Here is a 9,441-nt window from a genome sequence, read left to right on the forward strand (position 1 = left end):
ACGAGCACCTGGGAAGTGGCTGGAGCCCAGAGACCGAGGACAAGGCAGGCCAGCCCCACCGAGAAGGGGCTTCCAGCTGCAGAGCTGGCCCCACTGGGAGAAAGACACTGAGACAGTCTCGGATTTGGCACAACCAAGGGAGCTAGAGGGGGAGCAAGAAAGGCTGCCCAACCACAACGGGATGTGTTTTCCATGGGAGCCAGAAAACCTTTAAAGAGAGGAAAGCATGCAACGGAAGCACCACTCTCAGGCATCAAGGAGCAAGGCTGAGCACACGTGACCCACCACAGGGCAGTGCCAGCAGAGCTGTGAAGCCGGCCAGGCCCTCTTCTCCACGCCTCACCCAACACCGTCCTTAACTCAAGGACGAAGGCAGGAGCCCAGGCTGAAGGCATGCTGAGTTTCTGAAGCGGGGTTTATTTTCTTAGTAATTCTACTATTTTTTGGCCACACCGTGCAGCTTGCAGATCTTAGTTCCCCAATGAGGAATCGAATCCCCACCCCCACCCGCTATGAAAGCGCAGTGTCCTTACCACTGGACCACAAGGGGATTCCCCCTGAAGCACGCTTTAAGCAGACTTTATTGTTACAAGGGAGGCCCTACTGAGCAGGGCCTTATAAACAGATACATGTGGTCCCAGGATGTCACCGTGGAGAAATCAAGATGTCATGATTGCAGAAGAGGTCACTGTAACAGAAGGACATGATCCAGGGGAGGCCAGCCAGGAATGCAGCAGACATGATCAGGAAAGGCCGGGGTGGTCAGGTCTCGGGGTGATGGAGAGGACAGCTCCCATCACTCCCGCTTCTTGTAGCTCTCCAGGTGTGACAGGACCCAGCCGGAAGGCAGGAGGAAACACAGGAAGCAGGAGGTGAGCCCAATGGCGATATCCTACACAGAGCACAAGAGAAAAGGAACCCCCAGAGTAAGGTTTCCCTCAGGCTCCTCAGAGCCCGAGCAATCTTCCCAGACAACAGAGAACCCTCTCCAGGAATCAAGATTCAGGCTCCAGGGGAGTGCCACTCTAGGTCTTAAGGTAAAGGATCAGATATGGCGGCAGGGGTCAGCCCAGGTTACAAAGTGAAGGGAGAGGGACAAGGATCTAATCTTGCTTTGAAGCTGGCCTGTTTGGCATCCAGGAACTTTACATAGACCAATAACTCCAAAATACACCTCTCCTTCCTTGTCTTAAAAACCTCCCCCTACCCAACTATTGGGGCTAGAGCTAAGACTTTTTACAGCCACTTGCATATCCCCCAAAGCAGTTAAGGCCACAGCACGACTTGGAGTTAGATTTCAGTTCAAACTCCTTCTGTGCCACTGGAGGTGTAACTTTTGACAAGCCAATTGTTGTTGTTGTTCAGGAGCCAAGTGGTGTCCAACTCTTCGCGACCCCATGGACAGCAGCCCACCAGGCTTCCCTCACCATCTCCTGGACTTTGCCCAAGTTCATGTCCACTGAATCGGTGTACACTGCTCCTAAGTGTCAGCTCGCTCAGCCAGGAAACGGAGATAACAGCCCTCTCTCAGGGTGACTGGGAGGGCTGAAGGAGACCAGTGCAGCAGTCTTAGCAGTGTCTGGCACACAGCAAGCACTCGGCTGCAGTTATTTTCTCCACCACCGCAGCGCTCTCTGGGCTCTTCTCCTAAATGGAAGCCCACTAACCTGGATTCTGAAGACTCGCATTCAAGGCCGAGATCTGCCACTGAGGCAAACGCAGAAAAGAGCCCAACAGGTGCAAGTCATTAAGGGTTAAACTCTCCCACGTTTCTGGGAATCACTAAAGCCTGCTGGGGTCCTCTTCCCCACGCCTAAATAATTACTAACAATGACAGTGCTGACAGCCCGCAGGCATCTTCCAGTGAGCTGATGTGTAAACAGGCTCAGAGCGGGGGGCTAAGGAAGCTTGCATAGCAAGGAAGCGACAGCGCAGCACTGACGTGGTCTGACCTGAGACCCTGGGGCAGACTGTCGCCCCCCAGACGCCCAAACCAGCCCAGCTGCTCCCCTTTACGTTGTGAGCCGCGAGGTGCAGCGCACCAGACTCGGCAGGCCCCCAACCTGCCGCGGGACCCTCAGTCCCGCCTGAAGCATCTCCCATGCCCTTCCCGGCCCGCTCCTCACCATGGTCCCGAGCTGCTCCCGCGGCGGCTTGGAATGTATCTGGGCACGCGGAATTGGGAGCCGCCGGGCAGGGCCTGTCAGGCCTCTCAACAGCAGTGGAGTCAGCACAGACATGACGCCACTGAGAAGACTGCAGGTAACGCGCAGCCGGAGTCCAAGGTCGCGAAGTCAAAATGGCGGCCCCAGCCGGAAGTTCCGGAGTGGTAGGGGCCTGGGAAAAGAGCGACCCGGAAGTCCCTGGGAAGTGATGTAAGGAAACACCGCCCACCGCCCTTGTCAGTTTTTGGCGCCTTCCTCGAAACAGCCAATCGACACCATCCTACCGCCGGTGGGCGGGGCAAAGAGGGGCGTTGCTTTCGGATATGCCCCGCCTCCAAAGCAGCCTATCGTCGTGAGTGACATCTGTAGCTACCCAATCACATAAGCCAGAAACCTAGGCGGCATTCTTGACTCCTCCCTCCATTCATACTCGAGTCTCTGTTTAGAAATCCCCAGTCCCCGCCAGGACTCTTAACTTCTGGCCTGACTGCCTGGTACTAACCGGAGCAAAGCCTGTATCTGGTTCACTACTGTCTCCAAAGAGCTACTAACCTCCTAACTGAACTCTTACAGTTGTCCTCTCCAATTCCAGTCTCCATGCAGTAGCAGCCAACCTTCCTCCCTTCTCTTTAAATATAAATCTAACCAAGCCATTTGTTACTTAGTCGCTAAGTTGTGCAGGACTCTTTTGCGACCCCATGGACTGCTATCTGCTAGGCTCCTCTGTCCATGGAATTTTCCAGGCAAGAATACTGAAGTAAGTTGCCATTTTCTTCTCCAGGGGATCTTCCCAACCCAGGGATCAAAGCTGCATCTCCTGCATTGCACTGCATTGCAGGCTGATTCTTTACCACAGAGCCACCACCAGGGAAATCCTTAACAAAGTCATAAGTGTGCGTGCTCAGTTGCTTAGTCGTTTTGGACTATGACCCTATGGACTGTAGCCTGCAAGGCTCCTCTGTCCATGAGATTCTCCAAGCAAGGTTACTAGAGTGGGTTGCCATTTCCTTCTCCAGGGGATCTTCCCAACCCAGGGATCAAACCCACATCTCTATGTCTCCTACATTGCCAGGCAGATTCTTTACCACTGAGCCACCTGGGAAGCCCTCCTAACCAAGATATACACCTACTTTAAAATCTTTGTGGCTCCTCATTGTATACTAAACAAAGTCTCAATTTCTGGATGTCACCTTCCACCCTCATCTCCAAGTATTCCCCACCCTTCTCCTTGCTCTCTGGTCCTCCCACCCCGAAGCCTTCTGTTTCTTTGTATCTTAGGTTCTACAGAACATTTTTTCAACACTTAAGGTACCTAGCCTTTCTTTTTCACCACTCCAACTTCTACTTCTGAAACAGGAGGAAAGATGGCAGAGCATGACCTTTAAAAGAATGATATAGCCAGCGGACATGACACAACCATTAGAACCAAATGGGTTCAATATGGTGGACGAGTCGACTTCCACTAGACTTTGGGTATATGCTCATTGTAACACATCAGCAAGCTAAATGGCACAACCACAGGTGCCATGACTGTTTCAAGGCTGACTATAAAGGTCAAGAAGTAGGTGTTAGTCCAGTTTCTGGAAATCTGCACCCCTTCCCCAAGAGACACAGGTTTGATCCCTAGGTCAGGAAGATCCCCTGGAGAAGAAAATGGCAATCCACGCCAGTATTCTTGCCAGGAAAATTCCATGGACAAGAGGAGCCTGGTGGGCTACAGTCCATAGGGTTGCGAAGAGTCAGACACGACTGCACACACACACACATACACATACATACATCCCCAAAATAGCTGGAATACTCCTCCCACTCATTAGCCTATGAAATTACCCACTCCTATAAAATGACAACCACATACCCTGGGGTCGCTCTCTCCTTCTGAGATGGCCCACAGTCTGTTTATGGACTGTTTTTCTCTCTAAATAAGTCTGCTTCTTACCTATCACTTTGTCTCTCTCTTAATTCTTTCTGTGATGAGACATCAAGAACCTGAGCTTCATTAAGCCCCTAAACCTGGTGTGTGATCATAGTCATAAGACCATGGTCTCAAGTCCCAGTCTGCGTTTTGGCTGAGTTGGAGTCCCAACATGTGGGTTCAAGTCTTGATCTGTTGGGAGTCCCAGTTCACACAGTTTCTCTTCCAGGCCTCCACTTAGGGATACAGCTTACTTTATTCAACAAATGTTTGCCAGCCCCTACTGTGTTTCAGGAACTGTTCTAGACACACAGTGAACAAAGTGAACAAGGACTCCCTTATTACAGAACCGACATTCCAGAGGCAGACAAAAGACAAACACTTGATGAGAAGTTATTAAGAGTGCCATGATGTGATAGGAAGTGATAGGTGTGACACTGCCGCAGGAAGCCTTCCCTGGCCACCCCAGGCTGATGCCACTTCTGTGCCCAGCAGCCCCTGTGACAGTACTGCCCACAGGAGTGGTCTTCATCTCTAGGCTGGGGGCCATCTGAGGGCAGAGCCCGTATCTGGTTCACTATTGTCTCCAAAGGACCTGGCCCACACTTAGAGAATATTTATGAATTGCAGTAGACTGAACAGAGAATGGAGAAGGAAATGGCAACCCACTCCAGTACTCTTGCCTGGAAAATCCTATGGATGGAGGAGCCTGGTAGGCTGCAGTCCATGGGGTCGCTAGGAGTCGGACACAACTGAGTGACTTCACTTTCACTTTTCACTTTCACGCACTGGAGAAGGAAGTGGCAACCCACTCCAGTGTTCTTGCCTGGAGAATCCCAGGGACGGGGGAGCCTAGTGGGCTGCCATCTATGGGGTCGCACAGAGTCAGACATGGCTGAAGTGACTTAGCAGCAGCAGCAGCAGAACAGAGAACAGGAAAGGGAGTAAGGGGCCAGTCACTGAGTTGGGCCTTATCTGTATAATCTCATTCCACCTTCACAACAATGTCGCAAGGGAGGTGCTATTATTATTTCAAATGTTTTACAAGTGAGAAAATAAGTCTGAAGAACTGGGTGACCTGCTCAAGTTCATAGAGCTCCAAGGCTGTGAAGCCAGGATTCCAGGGCGGGTCTCTCCATTCAAAAATCCATGTTTTAACCCATGAAAGCTGCTGCAAAAAGGAAGAATTTCCAGAAGTTCCAGTTTTGATATTGTTGTCAATGGCATCAAACACTGCAACAGCAGATGGGGATGAAGTGAGGTGGCAAGAGGTGAGGAAAACATGGGTTTTGGAGGAGAAGCCTCAGCCCCATGCGAGCAGGGAGGGGTACTCACAGAAAAGAGGGATGGACCCAGAGTGCCCCAAAGGGTAGGCTGTGCCTGAGCCTTTTCTGGAGACGTGGGCTCCCAGGCCCTGAGCTCTCCAGGCCCCTTCTCCGCCCCTCCTCCTCTCCCCCACCATGCTCGTGGGTATGGTTAATGTCCAGCAGTCTTAGTCCAGCCTTCCCCCAGCTACCAGGCCCCATGCCCTTGTCCTGGCCTGGGACCTGGCAAGCAGCCCGGGACACATGTTTCCAAGCACCTCCCCCACCACATCCCAAGAACACAGAGCCAGGAGGCCCAGGCCCCAGCTGCCTGCCCCTGGGAAGACGAAGGGACAGGGACCTCCCTGAGGCCCTACCGGGCTTTGTCAACCCTTTGTCCGGTGAACAAAGTAATAACATCCAGATTAGAGCACGGCCAGGCAAGAGGCCTGGAGAGGCTTTGGGAAGGGATGGACTTTCTGTGGTCCCCTGGGTTACTCCCTTGAGGAATCTCACATTCCTCTCCTCCACTGGCAACCAGAGGAAAAGAGTGAACGTTTGTCAAGCAGGCACCTCTGTGCTCTGTTCCAGGGCTTTCCTCATGGACCCTGTGATGTGACTTCTTTCAGAACCTCCATCAGAGAGAAGGAAAGAGCCTGGGAGAGGTTGAGTAAGGCAGCTGAGTCTACAAATGCAGGGCAGGGTTTGCACCTAAATCTGTTGGATTAATACCAACATCTCTGCTCTCTCTCCAGTCTCCCAGCAACGCACCTCTCCCCCAGCAAGAGAGCAGTGAACCCTGGAGGCATTTTGGACAATGAAACACTATATAGCAGTCAAAAGGAACAAACTATAGCTACAACAAGGATGGTGCCCACGAACACAGTGTTGAGCAGAAGAGGCCAGACGTCCAAGAGCAGACACTGTGTGGTCTTGTTTAGATAAAGTGCAGGCAAGACTCAGCCAGGGGTAGGAGGTGTCACGTAGTGAGGATCCTGGGACTAGAGGGAGGGTATAGGGATCCGGAGAGGCAAGAGGGAGCTTCTGATGCTGGTTACATTAATGTGTCCACTCGTGATGATTCCATCATGAGTGGCTGGACTTTCTTTTCTGTATACCTGTTACAGTTCAATTGCTCAGTACAACTCTTTGCGACCCCATGGACTGTAGCACGCCAGGCTTCCCTGTCCATCACCAACTCCCAGAGCTTGCTCAAACTCATGTCCATAGAGTCGGTGATGCCATCCAACCAACTCATCCTCTGTCATCCCCTTCTCCTCCTGCCTTCAAATCTTTCCCAGCATCAGGGTCTTTTCCAATGAGTCAGTTCTTCACATTAGGCAGTCAAAGTATTGGAGTTTCAGTTTCAGCATCAGTCCTTCCAATGAATATTCAGGACTGATTTCCTTTAGGATCGACTGGTTTGATCTCTTTGCAGTCCAAGGGACTCTCAAGAGTCTTCTCCAACACCACATTTCGAAAGCGTAAATTCCTTGGCGCTCAGCTTTCCTTATGGTCCTACTCTTACATCCATACATGACTACTGGAAAAACCGCTTTAACTATCAGACGGATGTTTGTCGACAAAGTGATGTCTCTGCTTTTTAATACACTGTCTAGGTTTGTCATAACTTTTTTTCCAAGGAGCAAGTGTCTTTTAATTTCATGGCTGTAGTCACCATCCGCAGAGATTTTAGAGCCCAAGAAAATAAAGTCTGTTATTATTTCCATTGTTTCCTCATCTATTTGCTATGAAGTGATGGGACCAGACGCCATGATCTTAGTTGTTTTTTTTTTTTTTTTTAAAATATGGAACACTTCACGAATTTGCGTGTCATCCTTGCACAGGGGCCATGCTAATCTTCTCTGTATCATTCCAATTTTAGTATATGTGCTGCCGAAGCGAGCACCATGATCTTAGTTTTTTGAATGTTGAGTTTTAAGCCAGCTTTTTCACTCTCCTCTTTCACTTTCATCAAGAGGCTCTTTAGTTCCTCTTCACTTTCTGCATAAGGGTGGTGTCATCTGCATACCTGAGGTTATTGATATTTCTCCCAGCAATCTTGATTCCAAATTGTGCTTCATCCAGCCCGGCATTTCACATGATGTACTCTGCATGTAAGTTAAATAAGCAGAGTGACAATATACAGCCCTGACACACTCCTTTCCCAATTTGGAACCAGTCTGTTGTTCCATGTCCAGTTCTGTTACTTCTTGACCTGCATACAGATTTCTCAGGAGACAGGTAAGGTGGTCTAGTATTCTCATCTCTTAAAGAATTTTCCACAGTTTCTTGTATTCCACACAGTAAAAGGCTTTCGTGTAGTCAATGAAGCAGATGTTTTTCTGGAATTCTCCTGCTTTTTCTATGATCCAACATATGTTGGCAATTTGATCTCTGGTTCCTTTGCCTTTTCTAAATCCAGCTGGAACATCTGGAAGTTCATGGTTCATGTACTGTTGAAGCCTGGCTTGGAGAATTTTGAGCATTACTTTGCTAGCATTTGAAATGAGTGCAATTGTACAGTAGTTTGAACATTCTTTGACATTGCCTTTCTTTGGGATTGGAATGAAAACTGACCTTTCCCAGTCCTGTAGCCACTGCTGAGTTTTCCAAATTTGCTGGTATATTGAGTATAGCACTTTCACAGCATCATCTTTTAGGATTTGAAATAGCTCAGCTGTTACACTTCAGCAACCCACTCCAGTATTCTTGCCTGAAGAATCCCCAAGGACAGAGATGCTTGGTGGGTTACAGATCATGGGGGTTGCAGACTCAGCCGCGACTGAGTGACTAAGCACAGTACAGCACAAGCTGATATTGATATTAGGTTACAATACCTGTTATACTTCAGTTTTTAAAAGTTTTAAAACAAATGAGAAGCAAAGAAAACATGAAGTGTGACAGGGTCTTGTTTTTCTAAAACAAAGAAAAAAATCCCTAGGGTTAGGAATATGCATAAGTAAAAGTCTGGACGGACACACACAATTGTGAACAGTGGTTCACACTAGTTCACGCAAGGGTTGAACAGTGGTTCAACACTCTAGATAGTGGTGGGAAATGGTCCTTTTCTGCTGCAATCTTTTCCCAAGATTGCACGTTGGGCACTTTTTTTTTCCCAGCCGTACCATGCAGCATTCAGGACCTTAGTTCCCAGGTCAGGGATCGAACCTGCAGCCCCTGCAGGGGAAGCTCTTGGAAGTCCTGTGGGCACTTCTTTTGCCATTAGAATAACAAGCACAGAGAAGGAGCTCCCTGGCCCAGTGAGGGAAGTTTGCCTGTGAGTGACAGACTCTCTGGGAGGCAGGGATCTCCTCTGACACCCTGGTAACTACCGCACTGTCTGCACGGACGGGGAGCTCATTCCCCAGGACTGCCCACTCCACTCAGATTGCTGGGAATCTCTCCTGCATTGCAACGAGCCCGAGAGATCCCAGCCTGAGTCCTGGCTCTGATCCAAGGGCCCAAGCTGTCCCTCTGCTCCACCCCCTCCCCTGAATGGAGCAGTAAGAATAGATCCCAAGTCTTGGGAGTGGGTGGAAGAGCTGGTCCCTTCTCCTGAGACGTGTCCCCATCTGGGCCCCCAGTCCTGATGGTCATGTGTGGGCTGGGAAGACCCCCGGTGCCCCATCCCAGGGCTGACTCCAGACCCTACTGGCCAGGCTCAGGTTCGAGACACACTGGGTGACCTCACCCCAGGCCTGGCCCCTGTCCATTAAAGGCTCTGGCCCAACAACTGCTCTCTCTAGTAGAGCCGCGAGTCCTGGGAGGTCAGACCTCAGCCCTGTGGGGCAGCAGGCATAAATCCCTCAGCCTCCTGCCCCCCAAATACGCACAGCTCCAGTCACCCCACTGACCTGAACTCCCCTCCTGGCACATCAAGTGAGGGCTGGGCTCTGAGCACCAGGGGTATAGGGTGAAGGGACCCCCACCCCAGGGCGCTAGCTGAGGTCAGGTGCAGCCTCTCTACAGGCCTGTGGGGACTGTCTCCCTAGGGTGGGGGTAGCAGCAGGAGGCCCTTGTAGAGCTCAGGAAGGACTCACTGTCCAAAGGAGGA

The 9,441-nt window shown here is 50.6% G+C and overlaps 1 non-coding gene across 1 annotated transcript; it reads right to left on the reverse strand.

Moving 5' to 3' along the window:
- Positions 1 to 7,186: 7,186 nt before the first annotated feature.
- On the reverse strand, positions 7,187 to 7,293 carry LOC133041052 (U6 spliceosomal RNA). Its single transcript, XR_009689115.1, has one exon. It is a non-coding gene; the product is annotated as a U6 spliceosomal RNA (small nuclear RNA).
- Between the last annotated feature and the right edge of the window lie 2,148 nt (positions 7,294 to 9,441).

Source organism: Dama dama, chromosome 2 (genome assembly GCF_033118175.1).
Source record: "Dama dama isolate Ldn47 chromosome 2, ASM3311817v1, whole genome shotgun sequence".
NCBI lineage: Eukaryota > Metazoa > Chordata > Mammalia > Artiodactyla > Cervidae > Dama > Dama dama.